The 21752-nt window shown below is 44.0% G+C and overlaps 1 long non-coding RNA gene and 5 other non-coding genes across 7 annotated transcripts in view; 5 read left to right on the forward strand and 1 right to left on the reverse strand.

Moving 5' to 3' along the window:
- Positions 1 to 10662, reverse strand: part of LOC143816797 (uncharacterized) — a 32755-nt gene extending 22093 nt beyond the window's left edge. Inside the window, exon 1 of one of the 2 annotated variants that reach the window (XR_013224002.1) lies at positions 10295 to 10662. This is a non-coding gene — a long non-coding RNA (uncharacterized LOC143816797). Of the gene's footprint in view, positions 1 to 3521; positions 3822 to 10294 lie in introns of those variants that run through there. The other variant, XR_013224001.1, reaches the window with a different exon arrangement.
- LOC143759463 (U2 spliceosomal RNA) lies at positions 3982 to 4178 on the forward strand. The gene has a single exon (XR_013212225.1). It is a non-coding gene; the product is annotated as a U2 spliceosomal RNA (small nuclear RNA).
- Positions 10663 to 10751: 89 nt separating the features above from the next.
- On the forward strand, positions 10752 to 10948 carry LOC143759487 (U2 spliceosomal RNA). Its single transcript, XR_013212227.1, has one exon. It is a non-coding gene; the product is annotated as a U2 spliceosomal RNA (small nuclear RNA).
- An 861-nt stretch (positions 10949 to 11809) lies between these two features.
- LOC143759522 (U2 spliceosomal RNA) lies at positions 11810 to 12006 on the forward strand. The gene has a single exon (XR_013212230.1). It is a non-coding gene; the product is annotated as a U2 spliceosomal RNA (small nuclear RNA).
- An 851-nt stretch (positions 12007 to 12857) lies between these two features.
- Positions 12858 to 13054, forward strand: LOC143759475 (U2 spliceosomal RNA). The gene has a single exon (XR_013212226.1). It is a non-coding gene; the product is annotated as a U2 spliceosomal RNA (small nuclear RNA).
- An 861-nt stretch (positions 13055 to 13915) lies between these two features.
- Positions 13916 to 14112, forward strand: LOC143759429 (U2 spliceosomal RNA). The gene has a single exon (XR_013212222.1). It is a non-coding gene; the product is annotated as a U2 spliceosomal RNA (small nuclear RNA).
- Positions 14113 to 21752: the final 7640 nt, after the last annotated feature.

The following is a 21752-nucleotide window of genomic DNA, read 5'->3' on the forward strand; positions in this document are numbered from 1 at the left end:
GCCTGGCAGACTCCAAATAAATTAAATTCTTGTGATCAGTCAAAACTACCACCTGATGTCTGGCACCCTCAAGCCAATGACGCCACTCCTCAAATGCCCACTTCATGGCCAAAAGCTCCCGATTACCAACATCATAATTTCGCTCGGCGGCCGAAAATTTTCGCGAAAAGAACGCACAAGGTCTCATCACTGAGCAGTCGGAACTTTTCTGCGACAAAACCGCCCCCGCTCCGATCTCGGAAGCATCGACCTCAACCTGAAAGGGAAGAGAAACATCAGGCTGGCGCAACACAGGGGCAGACAAAAAGCGGCGCTTAAGCTCCCGAAAGGCCTCCACGGCAGCAGGGTACCAATTGGCAACATCAGCACCCTTTTTAGTCAAATCCGTCAGAGGTTTAGCAACGCCAGAAAAACCAGCTATAAATCGACGATAAAAATTAGCAAAGCCCAAGAATTTCTGGAGACTCTTCAGAGAAGTAGGCTGCGTCCAGTCGTAAATAGCCCGAACCTTGACAGGGTCCATCTCAATAGAAGAAGGGGAAAAAATATACCCCAAAAATGAAATTTTTTGAACCCCAAAAACACACTTTGAACCCTTTACACACAAAGAATTCTCCCGCAAAACCTGAAAAACCCTCCTGACCTGCTGAACATGAGACTCCCAGTCATCAGAAAAAATCAAAATATCATCCAAGTACACAATCATAAATTTATCCAAATATTCACGGAAAATATCATGCATTAAGGACTGAAAGACAGAAGGTGCATTAGAAAGGCCGAAAGGCATTACCAAATACTCAAAATGGCCCTCAGGCGTATTAAATGCGGTCTTCCACTCATCCCCCTGCTTAATTCGCACCAAATTATACGCCCCACGAAGATCAATCTTAGAGAACCACTTAGCCCCCCTTATGCGAGCAAACAAATCAGTCAGCAAAGGCAACGGATACTGATATTTGACTGTAATTTTATTCAGGAGACGATAATCAATACAAGGCCTCAGAGAGCCATCCTTTTTAGAGACAAAGAAAAAACCGGCTCCTAAAGGTGATGAAGAAGGACGAATATGTCCCTTTTCCAGGGACTCCTTAATATACTCGCGCATAGCAGCATGTTCAGGTACAGATAGGTTAAACAAACGACCCTTTGGAAATTTACTGCCAGGAATCAGATCTATGGCGCAATCACAATCCCTGTGAGGAGGGAGTGAACCAATCTTAGGCTCTTCAAAAATATCACGATAATCAGACAAAAATGCCGGAATCTCAGATGGAATAAATGACGAAATGGACACCATAAGAGTGTCCCCATGAGCCCCCCGACATCCCCAGCTTAACACAGACATAGCCTTCCAGTCAAGGACTGGGTTATGAGACTGTAACCATGGTAATCCAAGCACCAAAACATCATGTAAATTGTACAACACAAGGAAGCGAATCACCTCCTGATGGTCTGGAGTCATACGCATAGTCACTTGCGTCCAGAACTGTGGTTTATTACAAGCCAAAGGTGTAGAATCAATACCCTTCAGAGGTATAGGGACTTCCAGAGGCTCTAAATCAAACCCACAGCGCCTGGCAAAGGACCAGTCCATAAGACTCAGAGCGGCACCAGAGTCCACATAGGCATCCACGGTAATAACTGATAATGAACAAATCAAGGTTACAGACAAAATAAATTTGGACTGTAAAGTGCCAATTGAAATGGACTTGTCAACCTTCCTAGTACGCTTAGAGCATGCCGATATAACATGAGCAGAATCACCACAATAGAAGCATAACCCATTTTTACGCCTATAATTCTGCCACTCGCTTCTGGACATAACTCTGTCACATTGCATTTTCTCTGGCGTCTCTTCAGAAGATACCGCCAAATGGTGCACGGGTTTGCGCTCCCGCAAACGCCGATCAATCTGAATTGCCATTGTCATGGACTCATTCAGACCTGTAGGCGCAGGGAACCCGACCATAACATCTTTAACGGCATCAGAAAGGCCCTCTCTGAAATTTGCCGCTAAGGCGCACTCATTCCACTGAGTAAGCACAGACCACCTACGAAATTTTTGGCAGTATATCTCCGCTTCATCTTGCCCTTGAGATAGGGCTATCAAAGCTTTTTCAGCTTGAATCTCCAAATTAGGTTCCTCATAAAGCAACCCTAAAGCCAGGAAAAACGCATCCACATTGAGCAACGCAGGATCCCCTGGTGCCAATGAAAATGCCCAATTTTGAGGGTCACCTCGCAGCAAAGAGATTACAATCTTAACCTGCTGGACAGGATCTCCTGAGGAGTGAGGTCTGAGAGAAAGGAATAATTTACAATTATATTTGAAATTCAAAAACCGAGATCTATCTCCGGAAAACACCTCTGGTGTAGGGATTTTAGGTTCAGAAATAGGAGCATGTATAACAAAATCTTGTAAATTTTGAACCTTCGTAGCAAGATTATTTAAACCTGCAGCCAAACTCTGAGGATCCATCTTTAAACAGGTGAGCTCAGAGCCATTCAAGGATTATAAGGAGAGAAAGGCAAAGGCTGTAATTAAAGCTGAAATACAACTGATCCAACTATGGAGCAAGCATAGAGGAAAAAGGGAAAAAGGGAAAAAAAAAAAAATTTACAGACTTCTTTTTTCTCTCCTTTCTTCTGCCAATAAGTTTAACACAGGCCGGTCATACTGTCATGGTTCCCAATGGCAAGGGAACGTAAGAAACATATAAGTAACGAACGAGCTCTCGGGTGATGGAAACTCGAGTTGACCGTGAGCTAAATCTACCACACAACTAACAGTAGCCAGGGAGCATACCTACGGCTTCCTATATGCCACGCGCCAGCCGGAGGACTAACTACGCCTGGTAGAGGAAGAAACAGACCTGGCTTACCTCTAGGGAAATACCCCAAAAGATGATAGCAGCCCCCCACATGTAATAACGGTGAATTAAGAGGAAAAGTCATACACAGTATGAAAGTAGATTTAGCAAAGAGAGGTCCACTTACTAGATAGCAGAAGGATACAAAAGAGGACTTCACGGTCAACTGAAAACCCTTTCAAAAACCATCCTGAAATTACTTTAAGACTCCTGTGTCAACTCATGACACAGGAGTGGCAATTTCAGCCCGCAAGAGCTTCCAGCTACAGAGAATTACAAAAACTGCAAACTGGACAAAAGGTACAAAACAAAAGGACAAAGTCCACTTAGCTGATCAGCAGACTAGTAGCAGGAACATGCAACCGAAGGCTCTGGTTACAATGATGACCGGCAAGGAAATGACTGGAGAGCAAGGCTAAATAGGAAACTCCCAAACACTGATGGAAGCAGGTGAACAGAAGCAGCAAAGTGCAAACAAGTCACCAGTACCACCAGCAACCACCAGGGAAGCCCAAAAAGCGGATACACAACAATTAGGCCTTTCTTACAGTGTTGCAAATATACTGTGCCATCTACAAAATTAGGCCCCTGCTGTCAGTACTTGGCGGCGTTTCAATTTAAGTATCCAATGAGTAGTTCTGCCATACATACCACATTTGTGACCGTCGCATGAATTCTTTTGTAAAACATTGTCTCCCTCTTGTGGACCACCGGCTTCTAAATGTGGTGTATTATATGTCTTTGAAAAAAAAGGAAAACTGGTGTCTGTGCTGATCTCGAATCTGCTTGTCTTGTCCATCTACACCTGTGTGAGTATTCTAATGCTTTTGACCAACCAGGTGCGCTGCCTGCAGTAGATAGAATCTTAGCACGGAACATTCATGTGCTGTCACAATGGGGATGGAGGGTGTGTCAAAGTAGGCGGAGTTATGCAGATTCAAAACGCGTTGTGCACAGCTTGAACACACACACACTGCTGCAGAACTGTCATTGAGAATGCATCCCAGAGTTTCTGGAAATGCCTTCCCTGCGGCACTCTTTTTGCTCTGTCTCCACAATGGGTGTCAGTTTTAGGCCTAGGTGCGTCAGAAGTGGCAAACCATTTCTGGTTATCGGTTCTCGTCCTTTTGCATCCGTCGTCGTCGCTCAAGATGTAGTGCAGTATCTGTTCTTATCAGTTTAATATCTGATACGTCCCCTATCCATATTAAATGGATTTTTAGCCCAGGGAGCTGGAAATGGAGCTTGCTCTGTCCACTCCACGCATTGACTGGTTATTGCAGTATCTCCGGGAACAGTGCACTCCTTCTCTGATCCGGTTTCCAAAAACAGATTGAATTGAAATCAGCGCAAGTTGTCTTTTAACCCTTTATGTGAATACTTTTCAGTGTCAGCGAAGCACATTTCAGATGCCAAATGTAGCATTTTGCTTGATTTCACTTGACCATTTGCAACATTTTGTGTGCCTTGCCTGGCCTTGCTTTCACCTATGTATGTCAAGCATTGTATTGCATTCAATATGCAATCCATCAATCAGTCAATCAACTTGTCTTTACTGGTTGCTGCAACAGGTGTGTTGAGATGTAGGCCTGTATTAGGTGTCATGGTTCCCAATGGCAAGGGAACGTAAGAAACATATAAGTAACGAACGAGCTCTCGGGTGATGGAAACTCGAGTTGACCGTGAGCTAAATCTACCACACAACTAACAGTAGCCAGGGAGCATACCTACGGCTTCCTATATGCCACGCGCCAGCCGGAGGACTAACTACGCCTGGTAGAGGAAGAAACAGACCTGGCTTACCTCTAGGGAAATACCCCAAAAGATGATAGCAGCCCCCCACATGTAATAACGGTGAATTAAGAGGAAAAGACATACACAGTATGAAAGTAGATTTAGCAAAGGGAGGTCCACTTACTAGATAGCAGAAGGATACAAAAGAGGACTTCACGGTCAACTGAAAACCCTTTCAAAAACCATCCTGAAATTACTTTAAGACTCCTGTGTCAACTCATGACACAGGAGTGGCAATTTCAGCCCGCAAGAGCTTCCAGCTACAGAGAATTACAAAAACTGCAAACTGGACAAAAGGTACAAAACAAAAGGACAAAGTCCACTTAGCTGATCAGCAGACTAGTAGCAGGAACATGCAACCGAAGGCTCTGGTTACAATGATGACCGGCAAGGAAATGACTGGAGAGCAAGGCTAAATAGGAAACTCCCAAACACTGATGGAAGCAGGTGAACAGAAGCAGCAAAGTGCAAACAAGTCACCAGTACCACCAGCAACCACCAGGGAAGCCCAAAAAGCGGATACACAACAGTACCCTCCCCTTAAGGAGGGGGCACCGAACCCTCACAAGAACCGCCAGGGCGATCTGGATGAGCCCTATGAAAGGCACGAACCAAATCCGAGGCATGAACATCAGAGGCAGTTACCCAAGAATTATCTTCCTGACCATAGCCTTTCCATTTAACCAGATATTGAAGTCTCCGTCTGGAAATACGGGAGTCCAAGATCTTCTCTACGACGTACTCCAATTCACCCTCCACCAGCACAGGAGCAGGAGGTTCAGTAGAAGGAACCACCGGTACCTCATATCTCCGCAACAACGACCGATGGAACACATTATGGATAGCGAAAGATGCCGGGAGGTCCAAACGAAAGGAAACAGGGTTAAGAATCTCCAAAATCCTATAAGGACCGATGAACCGGGGCTTAAATTTGGGAGAAGAAACCCTCATAGGGACAAAACGGGAAGACAACCACACCAAGTCCCCAACGCGAAGGTGGGGACCAACACGACGACGACGGTTAGCAAACTGCTGAGTCCTCTCCTGGGACAATTCCAAATTATCCACCACTTGTCCCCAAATCCGATGCAACCGATCCACCACCGCATCCACTCCAGGACAATCCGAAGATTCAACCTGACCAGATGAAAAACGCGGATGAAACCCTGAATTGCAAAAGAAAGGAGAAACCAAAGTGGCAGAACTAGCCCGATTATTAAGAGCAAACTCCGCCAACGGCAGAAAGGCAACCCAATCATCCTGATCCGCAGACACAAAACACCTCAAATAAGTCTCCAAAGTTTGATTAGTTCGCTCCGTCTGGCCATTGGTCTGAGGATGGAATGCAGACGAAAAGGACAAATCAATGCCCAACCTGGCACAGACTGCCCGCCAAAATCTAGACACGAACTGGGTACCCCTGTCAGAAACGATGTTTTCCGGAATACCATGCAAGCGAACCACATTTTGAAAAAACAGAGGGACCAACTCAGATGAGGAAGGCAACTTAGGCAATGGCACCAAATGAACCATTTTAGAAAAACGGTCACACACCACCCAGATGACAGACATCTTCTGAGAAACAGGGAGATCCGAGAAAAAGTCCATAGAGATGTGCGTCCAAGGCCTCTTCGGAATAGGCAAGGGCAACAACAACCCACTAGCCCTAGAACAACAAGGCTTGGCCCGAGCACACACATCGCAAGACTGCACAAAAACACGCACATCTCGAGACAGGGAAGGCCACCAGAAGGATCTAGCCACCAAATCTCTGGTGCCAAAAATTCCCGGATGACCTGCCAGAGTAGAAGAATGAACTTCCGAGATGACTCTAGTGGTCCACTCGTCAGGAACAAACAGTCTACCAGACGGACAACGATCAGGTCTATCCGCCTGAAATTCTTGCAAAGCACGTCGCAAATCTGGAGAGACAGCAGACAAAACCACTCCATCCTTAAGGACACCAGCAGGTTCAGAATTCCCAGGAGAGTCAGGCTCAAAACTCCTAGAAAGAGCATCTGCTTTCACATTCCTAGAACCCGGTAAGTACGAGACCACAAAATTAAACCGGGAAAAGAACAACGACCAACGTGCCTGTCTAGGATTCAGGCGCCTGGCAGACTCCAAATAAATTAAATTCTTGTGATCAGTCAAAACTACCACCTGATGTCTGGCACCCTCAAGCCAATGACGCCACTCCTCAAATGCCCACTTCATGGCCAAAAGCTCCCGATTACCAACATCATAATTTCGCTCGGCGGCCGAAAATTTTCGCGAAAAGAACGCACAAGGTCTCATCACTGAGCAGTCGGAACTTTTCTGCGACAAAACCGCCCCCGCTCCGATCTCGGAAGCATCGACCTCAACCTGAAAGGGAAGAGAAACATCAGGCTGGCGCAACACAGGGGCAGACAAAAAGCGGCGCTTAAGCTCCCGAAAGGCCTCCACGGCAGCAGGGGACCAATTGGCAACATCAGCACCCTTTTTAGTCAAATCCGTCAGAGGTTTAGCAACGCCAGAAAAACCAGCTATAAATCGACGATAAAAATTAGCAAAGCCCAAGAATTTCTGGAGACTCTTCAGAGAAGTAGGCTGCGTCCAGTCGTAAATAGCCCGAACCTTGACAGGGTCCATCTCAATAGAAGAAGGGGAAAAAATATACCCCAAAAATGAAATTTTTTGAACCCCAAAAACACACTTTGAACCCTTTACACACAAAGAATTCTCCCGCAAAACCTGAAAAATCCTCCTGACCTGCTGAACATGAGACTCCCAGTCATCAGAAAAAATCAAAATATCATCCAAGTACACAATCATAAATTTATCCAAATATTCACGGAAAATATCATGCATTAAGGACTGAAAGACAGAAGGTGCATTAGAAAGGCCGAAAGGCATTACCAAATACTCAAAATGGCCCTCAGGCGTATTAAATGCGGTCTTCCACTCATCCCCCTGCTTAATTCGCACCAAATTATACGCCCCACGAAGATCAATCTTAGAGAACCACTTAGCCAACCTTATGCGAGCAAACAAATCAGTCAGCAAAGGCAACGGATACTGATATTTGACTGTAATTTTATTCAGGAGACGATAATCAATACAAGGCCTCAGAGAGCCATCCTTTTTAGAGACAAAGAAAAAACCGGCTCCTAAAGGTGATGAAGAAGGACGAATATGTCCCTTTTCCAGGGACTCCTTAATATACTCGCGCATAGCAGCATGTTCAGGTACAGATAGGTTAAACAAACGACCCTTTGGAAATTTGCTGCCAGGAATCAGATCTATGGCGCAATCACAATCCCTGTGAGGAGGGAGTGAACCAATCTTAGGCTCTTCAAAAATATCACGATAATCAGACAAAAATGCCGGAATCTCAGATGGAATAGATGACGAAATGGACACCATAGGAGTGTCCCCATGAGCCCCCCGACATCCCCAGCTTAACACAGACATAGCCTTCCAGTCAAGGACTGGGTTATGAGACTGTAACCATGGTAATCCAAGCACCAAAACATCGTGTAAATTGTACAACACAAGGAAGCGAATCACCTCCTGATGGTCTGGAGTCATACGCATAGTCACTTGCGTCCAGAACTGTGGTTTATTACAAGCCAAAGGTGTAGAATCAATACCCTTCAGAGGTATAGGGACTTCCAGAGGCTCTAAATCAAACCCACAGCGCCTGGCAAAGGACCAGTCCATAAGACTCAGAGCGGCGCCAGAGTCCACATAGGCATCCACGGTAATAACTGATAATGAACAAATCAAGGTTACAGACAAAATAAATTTGGACTGTAAAGTGCCAATTGAAATGGACTTGTCAACCTTCCTAGTACGCTTAGAGCATGCCGATATAACATGAGCAGAATCACCACAATAGAAGCATAACCCATTTTTACGCCTATAATTCTGCCGCTCGCTTCTGGACATAACTCTGTCACATTGCATTTTCTCTGGCGTCTCTTCAGAAGATACCGCCAAATGGTGCACGGGTTTGCGCTCCCGCAAACGCCGATCAATCTGAATTGCCATTGTCATGGACTCATTCAGACCTGTAGGCGCAGGGAACCCGACCATAACATCTTTAACGGCATCAGAAAGGCCCTCTCTGAAATTTGCCGCTAAGGCGCACTCATTCCACTGAGTAAGCACAGACCACCTACGAAATTTTTGGCAGTATATCTCCGCTTCATCTTGCCCTTGAGATAGGGCTATCAAAGCTTTTTCAGCTTGAATCTCCAAATTAGGTTCCTCATAAAGCAACCCTAAAGCCAGGAAAAACGCATCCACATTGAGCAACGCAGGATCCCCTGGTGCCAATGAAAATGCCCAATTTTGAGGGTCACCTCGCAGCAAAGAGATTACAATCTTAACCTGCTGGACAGGATCTCCTGAGGAGTGAGGTCTGAGAGAAAGGAATAATTTACAATTATATTTGAAATTCAAAAACCGAGATCTATCTCCGGAAAACACCTCTGGTGTAGGGATTTTAGGTTCAGAAATAGGAGCATGTATAACAAAATCTTGTAAATTTTGAACCTTCGTAGCAAGATTATTTAAACCTGCAGCCAAACTCTGAGGATCCATCTTTAAACAGGTGAGCTCAGAGCCATTGAAGGATTATAAGGAGAGAAAGGCAAAGGCTGTAATTAAAGCTGAAATACAACTGATCCAACTATGGAGCAAGCATAGAGGAAAAAGGGAAAAAAAAAATAAAAAAAATTTACAGACTTTTTTTTTCTCTCCTTTCTTCTGCCAATAAGTTTAACACAGGCCGGTCATACTGTCATGGTTCCCAATGGCAAGGGAACGTAAGAAACATATAAGTAACGAACGAGCTCTCGGGTGATGGAAACTCGAGTTGACCGTGAGCTAAATCTACCACACAACTAACAGTAGCCAGGGAGCATACCTACGGCTTCCTATATGCCACGCGCCAGCCGGAGGACTAACTACGCCTGGTAGAGGAAGAAACAGACCTGGCTTACCTCTAGGGAAATACCCCAAAAGATGATAGCAGCCCCCCACATGTAATAACGGTGAATTAAGAGGAAAAGACATACACAGTATGAAAGTAGATTTAGCAAAGAGAGGTCCACTTACTAGATAGCAGAAGGATACAAAAGAGGACTTCACGGTCAACTGAAAACCCTTTCAAAAACCATCCTGAAATTACTTTAAGACTCCTGTGTCAACTCATGACACAGGAGTGGCAATTTCAGCCCGCAAGAGCTTCCAGCTACAGAGAATTACAAAAACTGCAAACTGGACAAAAGGTACAAAACAAAAGGACAAAGTCCACTTAGCTGATCAGCAGACTAGTAGCAGGAACATGCAACCGAAGGCTCTGGTTACAATGATGACCGGCAAGGAAATGACTGGAGAGCAAGGCTAAATAGGAAACTCCCAAACACTGATGGAAGCAGGTGAACAGAAGCAGCAAAGTGCAAACAAGTCACCAGTACCACCAGCAACCACCAGGGAAGCCCAAAAAGCGGATACACAACAATTAGGCCTTTCTTACAGTGTTGCAAATATACTGTGCCATCTACAAAATTAGGCCCCTGCTGTCAGTACTTGGCGGCGTTTCAATTGAAGTATCCAATGAGTAGTTCTGCCATACATACCGCATTTGTGACCGTCGCATGAATTCTTTTGTAAAACATTGTCTCCCTCTTGTGGACCACCGGCTTCTAAATGTGGTGTATTATATGTCTTTGAAAAAAAAGGAAAACTGGTGTCTGTGCTGATCTCGAATCTGCTTGTCTTGTCCATCTACACCTGTGTGAGTATTCTAATGCTTTTGACCAACCAGGTGCGCTGCCTGCAGTAGATAGAATCTTAGCACGGAACATTCATGTGCTGTCACAATGGGGATGGAGGGTGTGTCAAAGTAGGCGGAGTTATGCAGATTCAAAACGCGTTGTGCACAGCTTGAACACACACACACTGCAGAACTGTCATTGAGAATGCATCCCAGAGTTTCTGGAAATGCCTTCCCTGCGGCACTCTTTTTGCTCTGTCTCCACAATGGGTGTCAGTTTTAGGCCTAGGTGCGTCAGAAGTGGCAAACCATTTCTGGTTATCGGTTCTCGTCCTTTTGCATCCGTTGTCGTCGCTCAAGATGTAGTGCAGTATCTGTTCTTATCAGTTTAATATCTGATACGTCCCCTATCCATATTAAATGGATTTTTAGCCCAGGGAGCTGGAAATGGAGCTTGCTCTGTCCACTCCACGCATTGACTGGTTATTGCAGTATCTCCGGGAACAGTGCACTCCTTCTCTGATCCGGTTTCCAAAAACAGATTGAATTGAAATCAGCGCAAGTTGTCTTTTAACCCTTTATGTGAATACTTTTCAGTGTCAGCGAAGCACATTTCAGATGCCAAATGTAGCATTTTGCTTGATTTCACTTGACCATTTGCAACATTTTGTGTGCCTTGCCTAGCCTTGCTTTCACCTATGTATGTCAAGCATTGTATTGCATTCAATATGCAATCAATCAATCAGTCAATCAACTTGTCTTTACTGGTTGCTGCAACAGGTGTGTTGAGATGTAGGCCTGTATTAGGCCTTTCTTACAGTGTTGCAAATATACTGTGCCATCTACAAAATTAGGCCCCTGCTGTCAGTACTTGGCGGCGTTTCAATTGAAGTATCCAATGAGTAGTTCTGCCATACATACCGCATTTGTGACCGTCGCATGAATTCTTTTGTAAAACATTGTCTCCCTCTTGTGGACCACCGGCTTCTAAATGTGGTGTATTATATGTCTTTGAAAAAAAAGGAAAACTGGTGTCTGTGCTGATCTCGAATCTGCTTGTCTTGTCCATCTACACCTGTGTGAGTATTCTAATGCTTTTGACCAACCAGGTGCGCTGCCTGCAGTAGATAGAATCTTAGCACGGAACATTCATGTGCTGTCACAATGGGGATGGAGGGTGTGTCAAAGTAGGCGGAGTTATGCAGATTCAAAACGCGTTGTGCACAGCTTGAACACACACACACAGCAGAACTGTCATTGAGAATGCATCCCAGAGTTTCTGGAAATGCCTTCCCTGCGGCACTCTTTTTACTCTGTCTCCACAATGGGTGTCAGTTTTAGGCCTAGGTGCGTCAGAAGTGGCAAACCATTTCTGGTTATCGGTTCTCGTCCTTTTGCATCCGTCGTCGTCACTCAAGATGTAGTGCAGTATCTGTTCTTATCAGTTTAATATCTGATACGTCCCCTATCCATATTAAATGGATTTTTAGCCCAGGGAGCTGGAAATGGAGCTTGCTCTGTCCACTCCATGCATTGACTGGTTATTGCAGTATCTCCGGGAACAGTGCACTCCTTCTCTGATCCGGTTTCCAAAAACAGATATCAGCGCAAGTTGTCTTTTAACCCTTTATGTGAATACTTTTCAGTGTCAGCGAAGCACATTTCAGATGCCAAATGTAGCATTTTGCTTGATTTCACTTGACCATTTGCAACATTTTGTGTGCCTTGCCTGGCCTTGCTTTCACCTATGTATGTCAAGCATTGTATTGCATTCAATATGCAATCAATCAATCAGTCAATCAACTTGTCTTTACTGGTTGCTGCAACAGGTGTGTTGAGATGTAGGCCTGTATTAGGCCTTTCTTACAGTGTTGCAAATATACTGTGCCATCTACAAAATTAGGCCCCTGCTGTCAGTACTTGGCGGCGTTTCAATTGAAGTATCCAATGAGTAGTTCTGCCATACATACCGCATTTGTGACCGTCGCATGAATTCTTTTGTAAAACATTGTCTCCCTCTTGTGGACCACCGGCTTCTAAATGTGGTGTATTATACGTCTTTGAAAAAAAGGAAAACTGGTGTCTGTGCTGATCTCGAATCTGCTTGTCTTGCCCATCTACACCTGTGTGAGTATTCTAATGCTTTTGACCAACCAGGTGCGCTGCCTGCAGTAGATAGAATCTTAGCACGGAACATTCATGTGCTGTCACAATGGGGATGGAGGGTGTGTCAAAGTAGGCGGAGTTATGCAGATTCAAAACGCGTTGTGCACAGCTTGAACACACACACACTGCAGAACTGTCATTGAGAATGCATCCCAGAGTTTCTGGAAATGCCTTCCCTGCGGCACTCTTTTTGCTCTGTCTCCACAATGGGTGTCAGTTTTAGGCCTAGGTGCGTCAGAAGTGGCAAACCATTTCTGGTTATCGGTTCTCGTCCTTTTGCATCCGTCGTCGTCGCTCAAGATGTAGTGCAGTATCTGTTCTTATCAGTTTAATATCTGATACGTCCCCTATCCATATTAAATGGATTTTTAGCCCAGGGAGCTGGAAATGGAGCTTGCTCTGTCCACTCCACGCATTGACTGGTTATTGCAGTATCTCCGGGAACAGTGCACTCCTTCTCTGATCCGGTTTCCAAAAACAGATTGAATTGAAATCAGCGCAAGTTGTCTTTTAACCCTTTATGTGAATACTTTTCAGTGTCAGCGAAGCACATTTCAGATGCCAAATGTAGCATTTTGCTTGATTTCACTTGACCATTTGCAACATTTTGTGTGCCTTGCCTGGCCTTGCTTTCACCTATGTATGTCAAGCATTGTATTGCTTTCAATATGCAATCAATCAATCAGTCAATCAACTTGTCTTTACTGGTTGCTGCAACAGGTGTGTTGAGATGTAGGCCTGTATTAGGCCTTTCTTACAGTGTTGCAAATATACTGTGCCATCTACAAAATTAGGCCCCTGCTGTCAGTACTTTGCGGCGTTTCAATTGAAGTATCCAATGAGTAGTTCTGCCATACATACCGCATTTGTGACCGTCGCATGAATTCTTTTGTAAAACATTGTCTCCCTCTTGTGGACCACCGGCTTCTAAATGTGGTGTATTATATGTCTTTGAAAAAAAAGGAAAACTGGTGTCTGTGCTGATCTCGAATCTGCTTGTCTTGTCCATCTACACCTGTGTGAGTATTCTAATGCTTTTGACCAACCAGGTGCGCTGCCTGCAGTAGATAGAATCTTAGCACGGAACATTCATGTGCTGTCACAATGGGGATGGAGGGTGTGTCAAAGTAGGCGGAGTTATGCAGATTCAAAACGCGTTGTGCACAGCTTGAACACACACACACTGCAGAACTGTCATTGAGAATGCATCCCAGAGTTTCTGGAAATGCCTTCCCTGCGGCACTCTTTTTGCTCTGTCTCCACAATGGGTGTCAGTTTTAGGCCTAGGTGCGTCAGAAGTGGCAAACCATTTCTGGTTATCGGTTCTCGTCCTTTTGCATCCGTCGTCGTCGCTCAAGATGTAGTGCAGTATCTGTTCTTATCAGTTTAATATCTGATACGTCCCCTATCCATATTAAATGGATTTTTAGCCCAGGGAGCTGGAAATGGAGCTTGCTCTGTCCACTCCACGCATTGACTGGTTATTGCACTATCTCCGGGAACAGTGCACTCCTTCTCTGATCCGGTTTCCAAAAACAGATTGAATTGAAATCAGCGCAAGTTGTCTTTTAACCCTTTATGTGAATACTTTTCAGTGTCAGCGAAGCACATTTCAGATGCCAAATGTAGCATTTTGCTTGATTTCACTTGACCATTTGCAACATTTTGTGTGCCTTGCCTGGCCTTGCTTTCACCTATGTATGTCAAGCATTGTATTGCATTCAATATGCAATCAATCAATCAATCAATCAATCAGTCAATCAATTTGTCTTTACTGGTTGCTGCAACAGTTGTGTTGAGATGTAGGCCTGTATTAGGCCTTTCTTAGGCTAGTTTCACATTTGCGTTTAAAAACGCAGCGTTTAAAACGCAAACACAGGTGGTGAAAAAAACGCATGTAAACGCGTGCAAACGCTGCGTTTTTTAGACGCATGCGTTTTCTCATGCGGTAAAAAAAAACGCTGCGTTTTGATGCATTTACATGCGTTTTTTCCTGCGTTTGCGTTTTTGAAACGCATGCTGAAAAGTGTGTGACAGCTGCCAATCATCAAAATCATCTAGAAAACCCACTATAAATAGAAATAGCTAGGGTTGGGGTTAGGGTTAGGGGTAGGGTTAGGGTTAGGATCCCCAGCGTTAGGGTTAGGGTTAGGGTTAGGATCCCTAGGGTTAGGGTTAGGGGTAGGGTTAGGGTTTGGATTCCTTTATCACCTTGATGGTGGGGGGTGGCTTATCAGTGTGTATTCTTGTTTTTTTCTATGGAAACGCATGCGTTTTAAACGCAACGAAACGCATGTGCTTAAAAACGCATGCGTTTACATAGACAGCAATACTTTTTTTGCCGCAAAAAACGCATGCGGTTTTTTTTGCGGCAAAAAAACGCCTCTAGAAATTACTACATGTTGCATTTCTGCAACAAAACGCAAGCATAGAAACGACGCATGCCTCGTCAAACGCGGCAAAACGCATACAAAAAAAACCGCATGCGTTTTTAATGTTAAATATAGGAAAAAAAACGCATGCGGTTTTTGCGCTAAAACGCAGCGGCAAAAAACGCAAATGTGAAACCAGCCTATATCCGGCCCCCAATGCTGCCATATAAGGCTTATAAAAATGTTTAATTACATATCCACGATGGGAAAAGCCGTACCAATATTACCATCAATAAACGGCAAATCAAATTAGAGTCCCCATATATGTCAAAATGATCACAAAACACGAGATAGTATGTATATATGTTACTAGTGCCAGAGAACTACTATGGGCTTACCAAATTCCGCACACGTGTACCCGTTCGGCGTCCACTCACCCCGACGTACGTTTCGCCGCCAGCTTCATCATGTGTGGGGAAAGATGTGGGCTCGGCATTCAAGGCAGGGACATGACCTTAGATGTAAATATACATAAAAGATTGTGAAGGTGTTAATGAATCATGTGCACCTCCACGTGTGCTTCGCCATCAACCTTACTCCAGTCAGGGACACTGCCGCTCATCATGAATTTGATGACCAGTCTTACCACGACCCCAGTCCACTCACTTAGTTGGAGCTGGTCAAAAATGGCATGAGGTCAAAAGTCACAAAATTTTAGCACAACTTGCGATGCGACAAAATTTTGTGATATTTCAAAGTTTTTTTTACACCAGAGTTCTGTTGTAAAAGCTTTGACGAATCGAGGCCTTTGTGTTTAATTAACTACAGTCCTGTTCTATGACTGAGCAGATATTATAAAAATTAATTACTATTAGGCCTCCTGCAGATTTCCATTTTTCCAGTGTGCTGATCTAGGCTTGTTATCGGTATCAGTTTTCCCCTGTATGAAATTTTTTAAAAATAATTTTAGAGGTTCTTCAAAGCTTCTCATATCAACTGTTCAGTGAAAAATAGACAATCCTTGCATAACCTAAGGATGCCATCCAAGTGCTATGCGTTTTTGTTCATGTACCCATTCACTTGAATAGGTGAGTTTGATCTACAATAGGACCAAGATGAGACATGTTTTTGTTTTTTTTGCTGATAAACATTCTTTCACAGAAACAGATAACCATTATGCATATTCACGTGTCTGTGTTTTGTTTTTTTTTAAATGGACTTAAGGGACATTTAGGGTATGTGTCCACGTTCAGTAAACGCTGCGTTTTTGACGCAGCGTTGAGCCGCAGCGTCAAAAACGCAGCGTCCAGATGTTACAGCATAGTGGAGGGGATTTAAAGAAATCCTGTCTCCACTGTGCATTAAAAAACGCATGCGTTTTTCCCGCAAAAACGCACATGCGGTGCGTTTTTTCAGAACGCAGCATGTTGCTACAATGAGCAAAACACGCAGGAACACTGCAGGTGACCTGCCAGTGACCTTTTTGGTCAGGATTTTACCTGCATAAAATCCTGACCAAAGCCTGAAGCAAACCTGAACGTGGACACATACCCCGACAATACAAGAAAATTGTCAACAAACGTTGTTAAAAATGCTGCAGATCACCTTTCTCGGTGGTGCATCGTCCTGTGTAATCAAGACTCGCACCGCCGAGAACAATGGTAGCCTATGTGCACTGAGTGATCTAGTACAGTTCGCTCAGTGCGCATCATTTACTTTGGCCTGCCTGTGTAAACAGGCACTCAAACAACCAGCAGTCAGTAAAAGTTTACCGATCGGTGGTCGTATTATGCAGCCAGTCAGGATGTGCAAATGGACCCTATGTCAGAGCCCCTCAGCAAATTGTTTTAAGAAGTTGTCAGTCTTAGCGTACAAGTCTTCAGTCACTCTATGTGCCTTGCGAATCCTCGAAGTGTGCATACTGCGTGCCGTGAGGGTTCTCCGGGAGAGGGAGGTCATGTGACCACAAGCGATTTGCATACTTCGGCCACATTCAGACTAGACTTGTCCAAACTTGCTCAATGCACTTGCATAAAATCCCATGCAGGTCCGACGTAGTCCACAAATGGAACCCTGAAAAACATAAAAAGAGAGGATTAAAACAATAAGCTGTCCATTGTTCACCAATGTATTATAAAAAAAATGTTCCCAAGCAGGTCCAACCTAGTTCAGCGCTTCCCACGATGTTCCCTGAATCCATCTCACGCTGCGCTCAGCAACACCTGGTGTCTGTGAATAGCAGTAACGTTACTGCTATATACCGTTGCTGGGTCTCGGTGAGCGCATCGTGATCCGGCGACTCTGATGAACAATGACGTCTGTACCTGGAGACTGTGAAGAGCAGTGTTGTCAGTAACGTTACTGCTATTCACAGTCGCTGGCCTACGTCAGACCTGTCTGGGAACTTTTTTTTTTTATAATAAATTGTTATGCAAGTCTATGGGGAAGTTCCGCACAGAAAACTTTGTGTACCCTCAAAATTGATATGCTGCGGATTTGAAACATGAACCACAGGCCACTTTATGCCATGTTAAAAAGGAGTACAGTGGGCAGGAGATTTCTATAAATCCCAAACTGTAAGACGCTGCGTTTTTGATGCTCCAAAAATTTCCAGGGCCAAAAACTCACCAAAAGCTCATCGTGGGAATGTAGCAGCTTCCATTTCAGAGTCACTAATTAGATTTCTTAACTTTTTCCATTTTTGTTTAATAAGTATTTTCTGTCCCTTTGCGAATGCACTTTATTTTGGCTTGGACCATACAAATGTGATATACAGCAATTAGCAATTTGTATTCTTTATAATATGTTGGGTGTAGCTTAACATCCATCCTTTGCCTTTATGTACTGCACATCAATAAACTTTGTAGAAACCCTAAATCGCCTGAACACTGCATAACTTCTGCACAAAAGAATTGATTACTTCTCATGTACTAGAACTATTATTACTAAATTGTGCTGAAAACATCTTACTGTAGACAGATAGCTGAGTCACAAAAAATCTGAGCCACGTGTGTCGCCCTCGCCATACATTTCTATACTTCCAACCAAAGCGCAGACTCTGCTTTATGTTTCATTTTTCTGCAGCTGCTATAAAAATTGGATACATGCACTGATGGTTTAGAATTGTGAGCTATATGGTGAAATGTTCATGCTAGGTACATGGCTGCAACGGTAAAGCTGTCTGTGAACTTGTCGTTGAGGTTCAGTCTTCAATGTTGTGTTATGTATAACTCAGTATTACATACACAAGATGCAAGGTCCAATTTAGTAAAGTTGGTCTTAGAAAGACCTGACTCATCTCCAAACTGCACGTGCTGTGACAATGGCTGGGTGCACTGCGATTTTGTTTACGTGTGCAAAAAAAAATGCCCTGATCTGAGCAATAGGATCAGTTTATGCTTTAGCATTGGAGTCTATGATATGCAGGCTTAAATGGAACCCTAGCCATCTGGATTAGTTTGCATTAGTTTTGCTTCTGTTTTTTTATGTAATGATAAAAAAATCAGATCCATTTATAAGGAACCTGTAATCATGAAAATGGAGTCCGGTCTGCAATCAGCATGTTACAGAGCGGGGGAGTGGAATCGATTGCCATGTAGTTTTGTGAGAAAAGACTCAGTATTACCTGTAATTTAATAATTTAAAGGGAACCCATTAGCTGATACATGCTGCCCACGGTGAGAAAAAACAACCTGTGTTTTAATAATTAAAACCTCTGCATTTTCTAGGATTCGCGGTCCACTGGGCGGTCCTGTCAGTGACTGACAGCTATCTCTGTATACGCAAAAAAAGGCTGACAGTCACTGATAGGACCGCCCTCTGGACCGCAAATCACAGAAAGAGCAGAGTTTTTAAGGGAAACAGTCAGCTGATAAATGCTGCCCAACCCATGTGTCAGGTGACAGGTTACCTTTAAATTATCAAATCACAAGTAAGGCAACGGTCACACCTTCAGTATTTTACCTCAGTATGTGTAAGCCAAAACCAGGAGTGGGTGAGAAATGCAGAAGTGGTGACGTGTTTCTATTATACTTTAACTGTTCCACTCCTGGTTTTGGCTTACAAATACTGACTGTGTGAACGTGGTCTAATACCGAATCTTTTCTCACAAAACTATATAGCAATCTACTCAGCTCTCCCTGCTCTATATCATGGTGCTTGCAGATTAGACTACATATTCATAGTGACAGGTTCTCTTTAAAACAGAAACAAATTCTAACCTTACTAGAGTAGAAAGAAGTGTACATGAAGTACACCTCGACATCCACTAGATGGCAGTCTACTCCTGTGAGCCATTAGAAATGTGATCCATTTTATAAATGACTTCCTGTTTATTAGATGTAACATGCAAATTGTCGCTTCATAAAGAAGACTAGAACGCTGGTGCCACCTATTGGAAGTAGCAATGCTAAGGGAACGCTCACATCTGCATATATAATGTAGCTTTGGTTTTCAGCCAGAAAAGCTGGAGAGTATCAAGTACCATGCGTTTTTCTCCTCTCCTAATATCTGTATGCAGTAGCGTAGCTACCGGGGGGGCAGAGCGGGGCGGTCGCCCAGAGCCCCACGCTCTGAGGGGGGCCCACCCGGTCCGGAGCTACGATACAGTTACACTCAGCGGCAGAGCAGGGAGAATCGGTCTCTCTGCTCTGCCGCCCGGCATGGGGCCCCTGAGTAGGCGGGGGGCCCCAGTGCCAGCAGTGGGCCCCCCGCCCATCATCGGAAGGTCAGTTGTACCGGCATTTAGCCGATACAGCTGATCTCATTGATCTCACCAATAGATGGTGATGAGGCTGGAATGTGAGAAGTAAAATGTGTCTTTGTTGTATTCTCTGCAGCTGAGTCGTGGCTGGAAGAAGTTGTCATGTCGGTCTGGGCCAGATGAAAAGACAGGAAAAATAAACGATTCCATCAGAAAGAATGTCAGCGGTAAGTCATTATCTGTAACAGTGCTGTGATCTCTTATATGTCCTGCAGCACTGCTATACACTGTGTGAAGAATTATTAGGCAAGTTGTATTTTGATCACATGATTCTTTTTATACATGTTGTCCTACTCCAAGCTGCTCAGGCTTGAGAGCCAACTACCAATTAAGCAAATCATGTGATGTACATCTCTGTAATGAGGAGGGGTGTTGTCTAATGACATCAAAACCCTATATAAGGTGTGCTTAATTATTAGGCAACTTCCTTTCCTTTGGCAAAATGGGTCAGAAGAGAGATTTGATGGGCTCTGAAAAGTCCAAAATTGTGAGATGTCTTGCAGAGGGATGCAGCAGTCTTGAAATTGCCAAACTTTTGAAGCGTGATCACCAAACAATCAAGCGTTTCATGGCAAATAGCCAACAGGGTCACAAGAAGCGTGTTCGGCAAAAAAGGCACAAAATAACTGCCCATGAATTGAGGAAAATCAAGCGTGAAGCTGCCAAGATGCCATTTGCCACCAGTTTTGCCATATTTCAGAGCTGCAACGTTACTGGAGTAACAAAAAGCACAAGGTGTGCGATACTCAGGGACATGGCCAAGGTAAGGAAGGCTGAAAAACGACCACCTTTGAACAAGAAACATAAGATAAAGCATCAAGACTGGGCCAAGAAATATCTTAAGACTGACTTTTCAAAGGTTTTATGGACTGATGAAATGAGAGTGACTCTTGATGGGCCAGATGGACGGGCCAGAGGCTGGATCAGTAAAGGGCAGAGAGCTCCACTCCGACTCAGACGCCAGCAAGGTGGAGGTGGGGTACTGGTATGGGCTGGTATCATCAAAGATGAACTTGTAGGACCTTTTCGGGCTGAGGATGGAGTGAAGCTCAACTCCCAGACCTACTGCCAGTTTCTGAAAGACAACTTCTTCAAGCAGTGGTGCAGGAAGAAGTCGGTATCGTTCAAGAAAAACATGGTTTTCATGCAGGACAATGCTCCATCACATGCCTCCAACTACTCCACAGTGTGGCTGGCCAGTAAAGGTCTCAAAGAAGAAAAAATAATGACATGGCCTCCTTGTTCACCTGATCTGAACCCCATAGAGAACCTGAGGTCCTTCATAAAATGTGAGATCTACAGGGAGGGAAAACAGTCCACCTCTCGGAACAGTGTCTGGGAGGCTGTGGTGGCTGCTGCATGCAATGTTGATCGTAAACAGATCAAGCAACTGACAGAATCTATGGATGGAGGCTGCTGAGTGTCATCAGAAAGAAAGGGGGCTATATTGGTCACTAATTTTGGGGGGTATGGTTTTTGCATGTCAGAAATGTTTATTTCTAAATTTTGTGCAGTTATATTGGTTTACCTGGTGAAAATAAACAAGTGAGATGGGAATATATTTGGTTTTTATTAAGTTGCCTAATAATTCTGCACAGTAATAGTTACCTGCACAAACAGATATCCTCCTAAGATAGCCAAATCTAAGAAAACCCCACTCCAACTTCCAAAAATTATAAGATTTGATATTTATGAGTCTTTTGGGTTGATTGAGAACATAGTTGTTGATCAATAATAAAAATAACCCTCTAAAATACAACTTGCCTAATAACCCTAATAATTCTGCACACAGTGTACACCACTGACCATATGGCGGTAATAGCAATATTGGTCTTTGTGTAGAGATTATCTTCAGTAATAGCACAGTCATCTGCTGAGGTTCTCCTCCACTATTAGGGTATGTGTACACATCGCGGAAAGGTGTGCGGATTTTTCCGTACTGATTTTGGTAAATCCACAGGAAATCCGTAAAATCTGCAAAGTGTGCACACACCATAAAGGTGCATCACTGAGCTGTAATC

Source organism: Ranitomeya variabilis, chromosome 3 (assembly GCF_051348905.1).
Source record: "Ranitomeya variabilis isolate aRanVar5 chromosome 3, aRanVar5.hap1, whole genome shotgun sequence".
Classification (NCBI taxonomy): Eukaryota; Metazoa; Chordata; class Amphibia; order Anura; family Dendrobatidae; genus Ranitomeya; species Ranitomeya variabilis.